At 51.9% G+C, this 15,644-nt stretch overlaps 1 long non-coding RNA gene across 1 annotated transcript; it reads right to left on the bottom strand.

The window, feature by feature from the left end:
* Nucleotides 1-2,729: 2,729 nt before the first annotated feature.
* Nucleotides 2,730-15,358, bottom strand: LOC144730125 (uncharacterized). The gene is made up of 2 exons (XR_013587789.1): nucleotides 14,114-15,358; nucleotides 2,730-5,606 (listed from the first exon to the last, which is right to left on the bottom strand). It is a non-coding gene; the product is annotated as an uncharacterized LOC144730125 (long non-coding RNA).
* Nucleotides 15,359-15,644: the final 286 nt, after the last annotated feature.

Below are 15,644 nucleotides of genomic sequence, written 5' to 3'. Positions count from 1 at the left end.
CACACGGTTAGCGAAAAGCAGGCTGATTGGGATTTGCATATCCCTGGGGTGCTCTCCGCATACCGGATGACGCCTCATGCGTCGACGGGGTACTCGCCTTTCTCTTTAATGTACGGCCGCGAGAATGTGCCGCTGGTGGACGTGCAGCTGGGTACGGGGGCGAAGGGTCCTGTTAAGCCTCTCCCGGAGTACATTCGGGACGCTGTTTGTTGCGTGGCAGAGGCACGGGAGGGGGCCCGATTGGCAATGGCCAAGACCCAGGCCCGGAACGAACGTTGCGCTCGACGCTCGAATGGTGAATCCCCCTGGCGAGTGGGGGACATGGCCTGGCTGCACTGCCCGCAGGTGCGGGTGGGGACCTCCCCTAAGTTGCACAAACCGTGGCTGGGGCCGGTTGTGCTTTTTGAGGTTCCTAGTCCGCAGTCCGCACGTGTTCGTTTCGGATCGCGGCGCTGGTACGTCCATACCTCTCGGTTGAAACCCTACGTGGCCCCGCGGACGGATGCGTAATCTCCTAATGTTGCCTTGCCGGTGTCTGTTGCATCCGACGCGTGACTGACTTTGCCTGTTCGACCTGCAAGTGCGCCTGTCGTGCCTTCTACAGACGGACCGGCCATGACCCAGATGGATACAGTGATTCCTGTACCGGGTGGGCCTACCACGGAAACGGGGACACTTGACCCCGCTGCCCCTCCAGCCCCGCCACGGACGCATTTGCAGGAGGCCCCGGCGACGGGTCTCTCTGGGGAACGGGACTCTGGAATTAACAGGCCTCCAACAGCGGCGGGCGGTTCCGATCCTGCCGCTCCTAAAACCCTGTCGCGGTCTGTGCGGGGGGCCGCCCCCCGTTCGGGACGGGCCGGCGACCCGCACGTGTTCTGAGTCCCTTTCCTTTCGTTAATTGTTGTTGTTATAATCTCCATTTGTCTTGTGATGCCTGATTGTTGTGTTGTTGTTGCTCGCATTATTTTGTTCTGTTGCAGCCGGGGACGGCTGGGTTTTTCATCAGGGGGGGCGGGTCATGTAATGCGAGCAAGGACAGGGTGGGCGCTGCCTCCGCACCACTCACGCGGGCCGGAGTATAGGGGAGGCGGAGCCTGGTCGTCGGGGTGAGTAGGGGCGGAGTCAGGGTCACGTGAGGAGGAGGAGGTGTCGGGGTCACGTGAGGAGGAGGATATAGGGTGAGAGCCGGAAGGGAATCGGGAGTCGAGAGAGAGTGGAAATAGGGGAAAGCCACGCGGAGTGCTGGCGGAGGAGTGGCACCATTTGCCACGTGGTTGGAGTCACGGCACCGTCGACCAGCGGTGTACGTGGAGTAGCGGAGTGGCTGAAGAGTGTGCGGGAGCACACGGAGCAGCGGAGTGGCTGCAGAGTGTGCGGGGCACACGGAGCAGCGGAGTGGCTGCAGAGTGTGCGGAGTCACACGGAGCAGCAGGGTGGCTGCAGAGTGTGCGGGGCACACGGGCAGCGGTGTGGCTGCAGAGAGGGCGGAGGACACGAACGGCGTGCGGGGCGCGCGAGAGAAGAGGTGCGGGTCCGACCGGGGACATCGCGAGGTGCGAGACAATAACCCAATAAAGGACAGACGGAGACCTACATCGCCTAAAGAGTCCTTTATTACACAAGCACCACCTTAGGATCACCTCACTTCCTCCCTGTACACTTCCCAGCTGTCGACGCCCCGCAGTCCTCACAAAGCATTCTCTTCACGGCAGGCATTTCCCCGTGATACTCCTACCCCTGGCTCCAAAAACCATGGTTGAGACAACCCTCTGGTGAATGGACCAGCCGTCCATTGCAGAACCCCAGTCGATCACCCCCAGGCTGGACTCCAAGGCGATGGTTGCTGTGCCGACCCACCAACATGACTGGCTCCCGGGCCGTGGACGAGGGGCTTCCCCGTGGTTGGCACTCGCGTCTCGAGCACAGCAGCCGCATTGAGCAGGCCGAGGAGCGGAATGGATTCCCCTCCCCAAGTCTCCGCGGTGGGCCCTTTTGAGTCACACTTTTTTTTCAAAATTAATTAGCACGGCGTGCTCATGAGTCCAATCCCTCGTGCTCCCGAGGTGATCTAATCCCACACACACCTGCAACCACTTTCGCACAAAGTCACCCCCCCGCGCGTCCCTCGCTCGTCCTCAGTCAAGAGACACCCTGCACCCAAAACTATCACTCTGACTGCCACATTGGGTGTTTAAGGTTAGCGATTTGTCGTATTTTCTGGCTGTATAGAAAATAAAAATACAATTACTTTACTGTGCAAATAGAAAATATGTGTTTTAATATGTACGTGTTTTTTTATATTTAGGGCTCCTTTATAACATATGCTACAGGCCCCGCACTAGCTTAATCCGGCACTGTGAAGATCCCCATTATTTGTTTAAATACGTGAATGTCGAGGCATCACTTCCTGCCATTTCCTATCCCCTTGTGGGTGCACATTGATGAGTGGGTGACATTTTCACAATCCAGGTAACTTGCCTGATCATGCTGGCTGCAACTACCAGCGAAACGTCGGACTACCCAAGTATTAAATGGTGTAGATATTTGCTGTTGAAGGAATACATTGGCACGTTGTTCATCACGTGGCAACTTTATTAATTGGCTGTTCACGTGACGAAAAAAATAATTAAACAATACCTCTACAGTACTGCTTCCATGTGCATAGACCCTGGTTTGTCAATATATAGTATGTACGGTGTATATACAAAACGCGTGTAAATCAAAAACATGATTGTGGTCAATGTTTTATTTACAAATAAAAATGTTCATGGAACACAATGTCGTGACAGGATTAATTCCAGCAGAACACGGAATACATTGTATAAAATAGAAATGTGTACAAATATTACATTGTTTATAACAGCAAAGAACATCTGCTTTGTTACAAAGTTAAATTGTGTTCTTAACACAACGTGGATATATGTACAGCATAAACGATAAGCTATTTATTTATTTACCAGGTAAGGCCCTCTGAGCTATGTCAATGTTTTTAAGAAGTGACCTGGTCACAAATGACAGCTCAACGAAGTGGCTTATGTGGATTTTATTTTATAGCAGCCAAATACTCTACACGCGTGTTTATACAGTAAATGTGAATGGAAAAACCCGAGAGCCATGTGACTGCGGGGAGAACGTGCAAACACCAAATATACAGCAGGCGTCAGGGCAGGATCGAACCCACGCACTCCTGCATGCCACGCAAGGGAGATAACATCTCGCCATCGCGGCTCCACTGAAGTTACTTGTAATATTTTGACTCTTAATTAACTTGAATTTAACTGCAAACCTCGCTCTTAAGTTATTCTAACATGTCCTGCGGTTCGTTCCTATTGGACGTTATAACGGCTATGACGTCTGCAAACCTGAGATAGTTCGTGTTTTCCCCACGTGTTGGCTTTTGTTTCTCCAATGCAGTTTCCGAACATTTTACTCCATTTGCGAATAATTTGTATTTTGGTACTTATGTCAGAATCAGAATATACATTCAGGAGGAATCCGATGAGCTAGGAAGCTCTTTTTCACAGATGTCCAGTAGGGGCGGATCAGCAAGTTACAACAACAAACAATGCAAAAACAACGATAGGAGTGCAAAATACAGAAAAAGATAAGCAGGTCAATACATATAAATAAAAACAAGTATATAAGTCAGATTTTTGAAAGCTAAATGCAAGCTTGGGCAAGGCAGCACAAACGACAATAAAAACAGTCCCAGACCACACCATGTCAACATACAATCCCCCAATAAAATTGCACATTAAAATGTAACTATCTATACACAGGTTAGGATCAAAGTTACAAATCAAATTGGGAAATGTGGCTGTATCCAGTACTAACCTTCTGCTTCGTAATATCTTTGAAGGATGATTTACGATGTTAAGGGAAGATACAAGATTGTTCCAAAACGTTGGTGCTGCAACGGCAAAAGCTTTTTCACCTATTCCAATTCTTGTTCTAGGGATATTTGAAAGGCAATTAGATGGACGCCTTCGGTTTAATGGTTTTGCCAAGGGGGGTATTGAATTTGCTAGGTAGAGTGCAGATTTGCCATGTAATGGTATGGCAAATAAGATTAAAATATTTATGTACACATATGCCACACACATCAATTAGTGTGGCTGTTCCGTTCATGTGAACGTTTCCTTTTATATCCTAAATTAGTCTTATTTAGGCCTTGATTTGTGTCAATCTACTGGTGGGTAAAAAGGTCTCCCTGTCACAGGGTGATGGTCAGCACCTATTGGTGAAGATGAAACCCAGGAATGGTCCACATATCACTTGCCACTGATATTAACCGTGACCCGTGAATCCAACTTAGGTGCCAGGTTCAAGATTAATCTAGTGCATTTGATATTCGTACTATCCTTATAGCACAAGGCTACCACGAATACGTTGATTCCCATAGTCTGCAGTTGTTTAACAGTGGGAGGCGATGTTGCTATAGGTCATCCCAACTGAGTACGTTTTGGGTAATTTTTCGAATTTAACATGTGAAACCATGACGTCAGGGGGGTGTAATGTCCACCGTGAAGCAGACGGCCGCGTTTCTTAATGGTTATTACACTCGCAGTTATAATCAGGGCAGCTTGCTGAATTAAAATCGTGAAGCTCTGCAACAAGCGGAGAACGCACTCACTTGGCAAGATGAATGCCCCAAACAGTGCAGTGCCCTGATCACTGCTGCACGGCAACCTTCACTCCCTCGCTATTTTCGTCAACCTTGATTGAGTCGATAAATGCTTTAATCACTTTTGAATTTTCTTCAAACATTTTTACATTGTTTCGTATATTTACAGGGACACTCGATGCTCCGGAAAAAAGTTGATAGAGATAGAACCCCTCCACTGCTACGTCTTTGACGATTACATCGATCCCATCCACTATTGATGCTACTGCCTGAGCCCCGTTCTCTCCCGCTTCACTGCCTTTGGACACAACCTCCCAATCATGCCCCAGTTCAAAGGCGCTGATGAAGGTAGCCTGATCGACAAACGGACGGCTGGGAATTTGGATCCCGACGCCCTCAAAGATGCGTCTGACAAAATTGTCAACGGTGCGTATATTTGGTATTTCCAGGCGCATATTTGTACAGAAATCCGTTAACGCAGTTGTAAAAGAAACAACTGTGGGGTGATCGGGGTATTTGGCGTTGAGCACGATGTATTTATGAAGCAGATCTTTCAGTGACTCGTGCAACAGGTCGAGAGCAGGAATTTCTGCATCGACGAGTTTTTTCAACCTATCGAAATCTTTTTTCCTGAAATATATCTTGAGCACGTTGCTAGAGACGAATGCGGTACTTCCAGTTGCAGTTATGCTTAGGCTAGCTATTGCGACTCCAGCAGGCAAAATAATGGCAGCAGCTCCTAACGCAGTTTTGATTAAGAAAAGCACACTTCCAAATCCAGAAACGACCTTTCCGAGCAGGCTCGTTAATTCTAAGTTTGTATTTCTTTTGGCTATGTCATCCGCAATGATAATTAATATTCTGTTGGTATTCTTTCTTTTGCATGTACAATCCAATAAGGCAGCTTTGCAATTCTTTGCGGTTTCCTTTAAATCGTTTATTTCATTTTGTTTCTGTTCCTTTTTTGCCTGTGAATTCCCTGCGTGAAAAGACAACCATGATTTTAACATGCAGTATGCAAGCAACTGTAGTACATTGCTGCAATAGAGAGCAGCGCAATGTGCACAGATGTAGTTATGTGTGCATCAGCACTTTACGCCAAAGGGGCGTTTTTGTCTCATAGCGTTAAGGAGAAAAGTTATATCTGGATAAACTTTCACAGCATTGTTATCTCTCAGGATATGAGCCTGAATTCGGAATATATTGAGTTGGATAGTTTTTGTCACAGACGACCTCAAAAATCCGTGTTGATACCATTGAAAATCACGATTATTGTTGCACAAAATCGATGAGGAAGTTATCAATATTTGCCAGATTTGTAGAGGAGGCTTCACGGGTGACACCATTTTGTTTAGAAACATCTAAGATCTACCGTTTTATTAAAACATAAACTTTTATACATTTGGAAATAACCATTTCCCAGTGGTATTATGTGCACGGGATCTGGAATTCTTCTTTAAGAATTGTAACATTATCAATCCACATAACGGAGCAGGATTATGTAATAGGAAACCCATTTTGATGTAATATCAGATGTAATGAGAAAGCATTATTAGTTGGGGTGCTGAGTTATGGGTCCCAGAATGGGACCGGTAACTCGGAATGTCCACACTTTTGGGCATGTGTTTTAGACCCTTAACATTCTCGCAACATAGTGTTGGTAGATAATATGGTTATGAATGTACTCAATTTGTAAATAGTAATTTGTGTTTCAACAACAACACGTATGGACAGAATGGCGGCTTAGTGATTGGCGTAATGCACCGTAAACTGAGTGATCAGAGTTCTGTACCAGTTGAGGCCACCCTCTTCACAAACCAGTGCTGCCTAGTGCGGTGAAATATGATTTTTAAAAATCCCCATGATCGACACAGTATTTGGAGGCCTTCATCCAACAATTCATTTACAGAGAGCTGTAAATGATTATAGGCTCATAATTATTGCCATGTACCCACTATAAAAATATTAATTAATTAGCCCTTTTTCAATTCGCTGCTGGATGAAGCCCTTCCGATGGCGTGTTGTCATGGACGTTGGTTGACCATATTTCACCACGATGGCCAGTGCATGTGTAGTGGTGGTATTGACGTGCGCCGACTGTGACAGTGATGGATCACGGGGCGGCGCGGGGTGCGGGGTTGGGCACGCGTGTGGGCGTGGTGTGGACGCGCGCGCCGGGAGTGACAGATGACGGGGCGGCGCGGCGTGGGTGGTGAGGCACGATGAGATGTGGGGAAAGAGGATCGTAGCCAGCGCCCAGCGATTGGTCGAATAAGTGGGTGCTCGCAGCGACGTCCGCAGGTGGGGTATAAAGGGGGACGCGCGAGAGCACTCGGGGAGAGTTACCCAGTTGAAGACCTGAAGACGGAGCTGAAGACCTAGTGCCCCGAGACCCCTAGTCCCGCCGTCCTTGTGGGGACCGGGGCCCTGTGTGGCTCGGAGGCGAGGCTGTGGGACCCGGGGTCCGACGCCCCCGTGGGTCGGGCTGGGGACCCACAGTCGAGACGGATACCCCGGGCAGGGAGTGTCCCGAGTAGCTCAGTGGCGTTAGTCGCCGAGTAGCTAAGTGGATGTTGGTCATCCGAGTAGCTCAGTGGCGTTAGTCGCCGAGTAGCTAAGTGGGTGTTTGTCACCCGAGATACTAAGTGGATGTTGGTCATCCGAGTAGCTCAGTGGGCGTTAGTCGCCAAGTAGCTAAGTGGGTGGTTGTCACCCGAGATACTAAGTGGGTGTTTGTCACCCGAGATACAAAGTAGGTGTTAGTCACCTGTGAACGAGTTTGATAAAATAAAGAGTGTGTTACCCGTGAAGTCGTCTCCCGCCGAGTTACTACATTACAACTGGCGTCAGAAGTAAACCTGTCTTCAAAAAGTATGGACACGAGGAAGACTACCCGTACCCACGAGCGAGGTCGGGACGACGACGGCGTACCGGGGACACCAACCTCGGGAGGAGAGGACGAGGAGTTGCCGCCGATGCAGCACTTCGCGGTGATGGCCGACGCTCCGCTTGCCTCCGACACCAGCCTCCAAGACGCGCACTCCCGGTTGGCGGAGTTGCTACTCGCCGCCGCCGCTGTCTTGGCCGACATCTCCGTTCCGGCGAGCGGAAAATCGGCTGCGGGGTTGGTGGAGGAAGCGACGTTGGAGGAATCCCGCCAAAAGGCGCTTCGCGCCAAAAGTCTGGAAGTTGCCGCCGTTTTTGGGGGGCCGCCACCGATTGGCGGGAAAGACGGACGCCACGTGGCCGGACACCTCCGCTCAGCGCAGCCCACGTCATCAGCGCGCGCCGGAGCTCTCCATTTTGCGCCTGACAACCGAGCCGACATTTTACACAACTACAGCGGAGCGCGGGAAAATCTCTCCGACGTCGACGACGATCGGGTCCTCCAGCAAAGATTGCCCGCGCTGTCGGCGTTCAAGGCGGATGGGGGCGACTGGGGAGCCTTCCAACGAAGGTTCCTCGCTCATCAGGAGATGTCGGGGTGGTCCGACACCACTGCCCTGCGTGCGTTGCCAGCGATGCTTGACGACGACGCGCTTGCAGCCTTCACATCTGCTGCAAGGTCGTCCCGCTCTACGCTCCAGGCCGCACTACACCTGATGGCGAAGGTGTTCGGGCCGCCCTCCACGTGTCGCCACCAGTTCTACGATCGGCGGAAGGTGGCTGGAGAAACGACGCTCGCCTATCGCACGGCACTACTCGCCTTGGTGGACGCAGCTTTTCCCCGCATGGATAAGGAGGGGAAGGACGCCATGGTGACGGAGCAGCTGCTGGTGTTGGCCCACGAGTTGGGGGTCCCCATCAATGTGGCGGACGAGATGGATATCTGCTCCCTGGCGATCGCCACGAGCATTCACGCGTACGAGGTCCTCAAATGCAAGCCGGGGGTCGTCTGCAAATGGGCGGGGAACGCGGCACTGGCCGCCACGATCGCCGAACCTCAGCCAGCTGGGGATCAGGAGCAGGCCTTCGCTGCATCGCGTCCGGGGGAGTGGAGAACGGGAGGTCGTTCGCCCACACGTTCACCCCGCAAGCTGGAGCAACCGAAACCTACGACGTTCGTCGTCTGCTACAACTGCGGCCTTCGGGGTCACGTCGCAGCCGGGTGCCGGGCCCCGCGTCAGCGCGCCACAGGACCACGTCGGGACGACGACCAGGGCCACAAGTCATCCCAACAAAACCCGGCAAGTCGCGGCACCTCACACGTTCGGTCCACAAACACGGCACATTCGGGTCGCCGCTTGGCGGTGGGGGGTTCGCGGCTGGGTACCGGGGGTTCATTTCGGCGAGGGGGGTCCGTACGCGGCCCGCAAGCAGTCGAGTGGTCCGAATTGGCCCACAGGATCGTGGCTGTGTCGGCCGGGTCGTCCGTGGTAACGGGGTTCATTGACGGGGTTGAGGTCCGGGTGCTTGTTGACACGGGTGCGTCGGCCACCATCATCTCGGACCTTATTTATAACATTCTTCCCGTCCAAAGTAGACCCCTTCTGCCAGTAGACGTGCCATTTTATGCGGCGAATGGGGGATCCCTGGGGATCATCGGCCAGATTCGGGCGACTATTTGCATTGGTGACATCAAATTGGCGGGCCCTATTTTTGTATCATCATCGCTGGCCGTTCCCTGTTTGCTAGGTACGGACTTTTTGTCCAAAATGCCCATCAAAATTCTTATAGATCAGGCCTGCATAGAGCTTCCGTCAGGTCGGCGGGTTGCGTTCTTGACGGGCCCTACAAAAATGCGCACGGTTTGTGCGACGGTGCAGGCGCTGGCAACTCACACTGTACGGGTGCCCCCGGGATCGCAAATGTTAGTACCCCTTCGGTTCAGGAAGCCACTCGAGGTGGGTGCGGAGGCACAGGGGGTGCTGTTGGGGCCGTCTAACAGGGCCAGAAGGGGCCTCGACTTAGCGGTTGCTCAAACCATGGTGAGAGGGGACAGTGAGCCGTTCGTAATGGTCCTAAATACGGGGTCGCGGCCGTAATTGCGCAGGGAACGGTGCTGGCTCACGCCGCGCCGCTACCCGTTGAGGAACGGCTCGTGGCTCAAGCAGATTTCACTGTCAAGTCGCATCCTCCAAGTGATGAGGGGACTGAGTGGTTGGACTCGTTGTGTGCCGGTTCTGCTAACTTGTCCGAGGTGCAATTGGGAGCATTGAGGGGTTTGCTACTCGAGTTTGCTGATGTGTTCAGCAAACATAAGTACGATATCGGCTGCACTGACCTGTTGCGCCACCACATAGCTACAGGGGACGCGGCCCCTATTCGTCAGAATCCCTTCCGGCTCAGCCCAGCCGAGAAGGAACATGTGCAATCGGCGGTTAATGATATGTTGGCGGCCGATATCATTTCGCCCTCTTCTAGTCCGTGGGGTGCTCCTATTGTTCTAGTAAAGAAACAGGACGGGTCCTTGCGGTTTTGTGTCGATTTCCGCCGCTTAAACAAAATCTCGATGGCGGATGCGTATCCGCTCCCCAGGATGGATGAGTCGCTGGATGCCTTGGCGGGAGCACAGTTTTTTTCCACACTCGATCTGCTTTCTGGATTTTGGCAATTGCCACTCGATGACGAGTCTAAACCTAAAACTGCTTTCCGGACACCTGGTGGCCTATTTGAATTCAACCGTTTGCCCATGGGCTTACATTCCGCTCCCGCCACGTTCCAGAGACTCATGGAATTGGTTTTGTCGGGCCTCCAATGGGATACCTGTTTGATTTATCTCGACGATATCATCGTCTTTAGTCGGACTTTCGAGGAGCACCTCCAGCGACTGAGAGCGGTGTTCCTCAGGATGCGTTCCGCTAAGCTTAAATTTAAACCGGCTAAATGTTTTCTGCTTCGGGAATCGGTCAGGTATTTGGGCCATATCGTGAGTCGTTCAGGGATCTCGACGGACCCTGCTAAGACGCATTGCGTCAGCTCATGGCCAACGCCAACCTCGGTCACAGAGGTTCGCAGTTTCATTGGTTTCGCCTCCTATTACCGTCGTTTTGTCAAGCAATTTGCCACCATAGCCAGGCCCCTGCACGCTTTGACGGCTAAGGGTGTGAGGTTTCACTGGGGGGCGGAAGAGGAGGCTGCGTTCTGCTCCCTTCGTGACGCCTTGGTGCAGGCTCCCCCCTTGTGTTACCCCGATTTCACACAACCGTTTTTGCTTGACACAGACGCCAGCAACACGGGTATCGGGGGGGTGCTCTCACAGGTGGTCGGGGGGGCTGAACGGGTGGTCGCCTACGGTAGTAGAGTTCTTTCCCCCGCCGAACAACGCTATTGCGTAACTCGTCGTGAATTGTTAGCGATTGTGTTTTTTACACAGCAATTCAGGCCGTATCTTTATGGCCGTCATTTTACGGTCCGTACGGACCATGCGGCTCTACAATACGCTATGCGCGTGGCACAGCCATCGGGCCAATTGTCCCGATGGTTGGAAGTCCTTCAGGACTACCAATTCACGACGATTTACCGCAAGGGATTGCGACACTCAAATGCGGACGCCTTGTCGCGGTTGCCTCCGTGCACGGACGGCACATGTTTGTTGGGATCGGCGCGGTGCAAACCCCCGGTCGCCGGCACCCCGGGAGTTGCGCTCGCCGCCTCTGACACCCCGGGAGAGGACGCCCCCACGGGGAGGGATTCGCTGTTGTCGTTGCCCCTCGTTGAGTGGGGCCGTCTCCAGATGTCCGACAGCTCCCTACTTACGCTACGTCGGAAAGTTGGCGCTCCCGAGCTAGGGGAGGCGCGGGTCGGTTCCTGGGTGTGCAGACAGGGCCTTTTGATGAAGCGGGACAACATGTCCCGGCGTCACGTGCTCGTTGTGCCTGTTGCTATGCGGGGTAGGGTTGTTCTGGCAGCTCATGAACGGCTCATGCATCTGGGTTTTCACAAAACGCTCGCCCTAATCCAGCGAGACTATTATTGGCCGGGGATGGGTAACGACGTGGCGAATATTCTTAAGGGATGCGTAGGGTGCGCCAAAAGGAAACCGCCACCATTGGCAGCTAATCCACCGCTGCAATCCATTCAGGTTTCGCGTATAAACGAATTGGTAGCGTTGGACATCTTGGGGCCCTTTCCGGCTACACCAAGGGGAAATAGGTTCCTGCTGGTTGGCGTGGAATACTTCACCCGATGGCCTATGGCATGGCCGCTCGCCAACCAGTCGGCTGCGGCGGTGGCGGACGCCTTTGTCCAGGGTTATGTTTTGGACAAGGGCGCCCCCGAACGCTTGCTGACGGATCAAGGAAAGAATTTTTCGAGCGTTTTGTTGCGCGAGGTGTGCGACCTGTTGGGTACAAAGAAAGTGCGTACTTCCCCCTACCACCCGCAGACTGACGGGATGGTTGAGCGTCTGAACAGGACGATTACGTCTATGTTGTGCCAACAGGTCTGCGACGATCAGGTTGATTGGGACTTACAGGTGCCGGGGGTACTCGCGGCCTATCGAATGGCCCCTCATGCGGCGACGGGGTTTTCCCCATTTTTTCTTATGTATGGGCGGGAGGCCGATCCGGCCATGGACGTCCAACTGGGGATTTCCCAGCCACGTGCAAAATCTAAATTGGCAGACCACATCAAATTTAATATCGCCAAATTGACTGAAGCGCGGGAGGCGGCGAGGTTGAATTCGCGGTCGCGGCAAATTGCGAACGAGAGATTGCATGACCGGAAGGTGCATACGCATGATTGGAAACCGGGCGATAAGGCCTGGCTGCATTGTCCACATGCACCGTTGGCTACGTCCCCCAAGTTGTTGAGACCTTGGAGGGGACCGGTGGAAATTGTGCGGGTTGCACGACCCCAGAGTATACAGATTAAATGGGGGAAACGCCATTGGTATGTGCACCCCTCCCGACTGAAGCCCTATGCGGCACCGTGTGACCCCGTTCTGTGCCGTGACGACCGGGCGTGTGATGTGACCGTCGACTCGGGGAGGGAGGTGTCGCAGGCTGATCCTCACGTGTCTCCACCTGACCCACCCCCAGGTGCCTCGGGCTTGACGGCGGCTGACCGTCGGGAGCCTGAACCCCGGGGCACGCACGGGTCCTCGATGCCTGGCCGATGTCTTCCTGAACCGCCGGCACCACCGGACGTTCAACCGCGTCGGGTGCCGTACGACGGACCGGCAAGGCGGACTCGGGCTAGGGCTCAACAATTTTCATGAAGACGTTTTTTTCTCTACACCGAGCTCGCCCGGTGTTCCCCTCTGCCGGGGTATTGTCCCGTTGTAGGGACGCTCGGAAAGAAGGGGACACCGCACGAGTCGAAAGAAAAAAAAAAAATTTTGTCCTTTTATTTTCCTTTCTGCATACACATTGCTATTGTCACTCGCCGGTTTGTATATATTGTTCTATTGTCGCGGTGGCATTGGTTGATGGTTGCGGATGGTAGTGTTCGCGTCGTGTTGTGTTGTTACGTTAGTTGTTGTTCTTGTTGTTGTGTTGTGTTACGGGGCACACAGGGCGGTTTGTATATTTTTATAGCAGCCGGGTCGGCTGCGAGCTATGTGGTAGGGGGTGATGTAGTGGTGGTATTGACGTGCGCCGACTGTGACAGTGATGGATCACGGGGCGGCGCGGGGTGCGGGGTTGGGCACGCGTGTGGGCGTGGTGTGGACGCGCGCGCCGGGAGTGACAGATGACGGGGCGGCGCGGCGTGGGTGGTGAGGCACGATGAGATGTGGGGAAAGAGGATCGTAGCCAGCGCCCAGCGATTGGTCGAATAAGTGGGTGCTCGCAGCGACGTCCGCAGGTGGGGTATAAAGGGGGACGCGCGAGAGCACTCGGGGAGAGTTACCCAGTTGAAGACCTGAAGACGGAGCTGAAGACCTAGTGCCCCGAGACCCCTAGTCCCGCCGTCCTTGTGGGGACCGGGGCCCTGTGTGGCTCGGAGGCGAGGCTGTGGGACCCGGGGTCCGACGCCCCCGTGGGTCGGGCTGGGGACCCACAGTCGAGACGGATACCCCGGGCAGGGAGTGTCCCGAGTAGCTCAGTGGCGTTAGTCGCCGAGTAGCTAAGTGGATGTTGGTCATCCGAGTAGCTCAGTGGCGTTAGTCGCCGAGTAGCTAAGTGGGTGTTTGTCACCCGAGATACTAAGTGGATGTTGGTCATCCGAGTAGCTCAGTGGGCGTTAGTCGCCAAGTAGCTAAGTGGGTGGTTGTCACCCGAGATACTAAGTGGGTGTTTGTCACCCGATATACAAAGTAGGTGTTAGTCACCTGTGAACGAGTTTGATAAAATAAAGAGTGTGTTACCCGTGAAGTCGTCTCCCGCCGAGTTACTACATTACACATGTCCTGGATTTCCAGGACTCGCTCTGATATTTATGCCACCAATGTCGGCCATGGTCGTAAATCGAACACAGGCTGCTGCACCACTCCATGCACAGTATAACCACACCTTAATATTGCATGAATTGCATTTCCTTCATGCACGAGTACGTTATGACAAACATCATTAAATATTACTCGAGGTACGTAAGATTACCTACCCATTGTCGGCAGAGGAAAGTTCGCTCAGTATCATCCAAGCCCGCTGCACTGGTTCCTGCTCCTGCCTTGAGGTGTCTCTTGCCTTCTACCTTGAGTGTGTTTGGGGGGGAAAAAACTCTGTGTACACGTCTACCTATTGTGATGATGTCTCATAATATACATTTATTAACACCTTTTTGACGTAATAAGGAGAATGTAACCAGCAAACATTTTATTCCAAATCATCTCTAGAGTCCATACGTCTCCCACCAATCTCAAACACACACAATCTTCAAACTCCCCCTTCTGAAAAATACGAGGCCATCACTTTCACAATATTCAATCTCCAGCAAAATAAAATAGAATGGTCATTAAACGTCAGTTGGGCATCTATGAACGGAGTATCATCCTGTGTGCATATTTATATACAGTAGTCGCTCGTTCAGTAACGACCCAACAACATGAACAAACAAAATCAACTTAACACGTACGCTTTCATAATCTCTATTATGATTCATAATTGTTTTTTCTTTGGGGTCAGATCACGTAAGTTTAAATATAAATGGTGTTGTGCCCCCTTCTCCAACAAATCAGGTTGTCGTATGAACAGTCCATGCCAACTGATATTGCTTTGAGTAAACCAGTCCATTTGTTCAAAGTCAATCCACGCAAAATCTGACTTATATTTCACTGCTCCAATTGACCAATCGATTGAATTACTAAGAGATGTGGTTGACGAAAGATTGACTAAAGATATGCCACCAAAGTTAATTTGACAACTATATTTGTTGGGCTGTGTCAGTTATATGACGTTACGATAACTTACTTATGATACAGCAGAGTGACGAGCTGGCATCGCAAAGATATTGGGTTTGAAACCAGGCCGCCACCCGTGATTAAACCGGTTTTCCAGCAGGCCACACATGCCTTCACACAAACACACAATAAATCGTCGCATTAAACTTAGTTCTGCATTTAATTTCACTAATTTACATTTCTTGCGAATGAAAATATTCATTTGGTTGTCAAACAACATGCGTTGCTCTCATATGGCAGTGCGTGGGAAAGTAGCATAACAAAAACAAGTATTTGATTGTTAATATATTTTCTGAGGGCTTTCATTTACTTAATAATTGTTATAAATAGTATTTAGCCCTTATATAGAATTATTGGAAAGTGTTATGAAATGCAATTTGCTAGAATGACGCTATATAAAAAATTAAATTATACTGGTAGGAACCTCCTCGTTACACCAGCCCACAGGGGATTATTGTGTCCGTCGTGCAGAGAGGGGCTGGGTGGGGAGGGTGGGGCTGGGTGGGGGGTGGGAGGGGTGGGGCTGGGTGAGGAGGGGCTGTTCACCCCGTGGTGCCCTTATAAAACTCAACGTTTAACCTACTCACGCCGGCTTGTGCCCGCCCTCACAGTCGGGCCTATTTGCGGAATACACCACGCCGCTGTTGACCCTGGCCATTGACCGAGCAACCCAACGTTCCTACCAGCTACCTCCGCAGCAGCAATGTGTTTATTACTGTGTGGACCACCAGAGAT

This window comes from Lampetra planeri, chromosome 34 (assembly GCF_965212315.1).
Source record: "Lampetra planeri chromosome 34, kcLamPlan1.2.h2, whole genome shotgun sequence".
Classification (NCBI taxonomy): Eukaryota; Metazoa; Chordata; class Hyperoartia; order Petromyzontiformes; family Petromyzontidae; genus Lampetra; species Lampetra planeri.
Note: the sequence above shows the minus strand (reverse complement) of the source record. Positions and strands in the feature narration are given on the sequence as shown.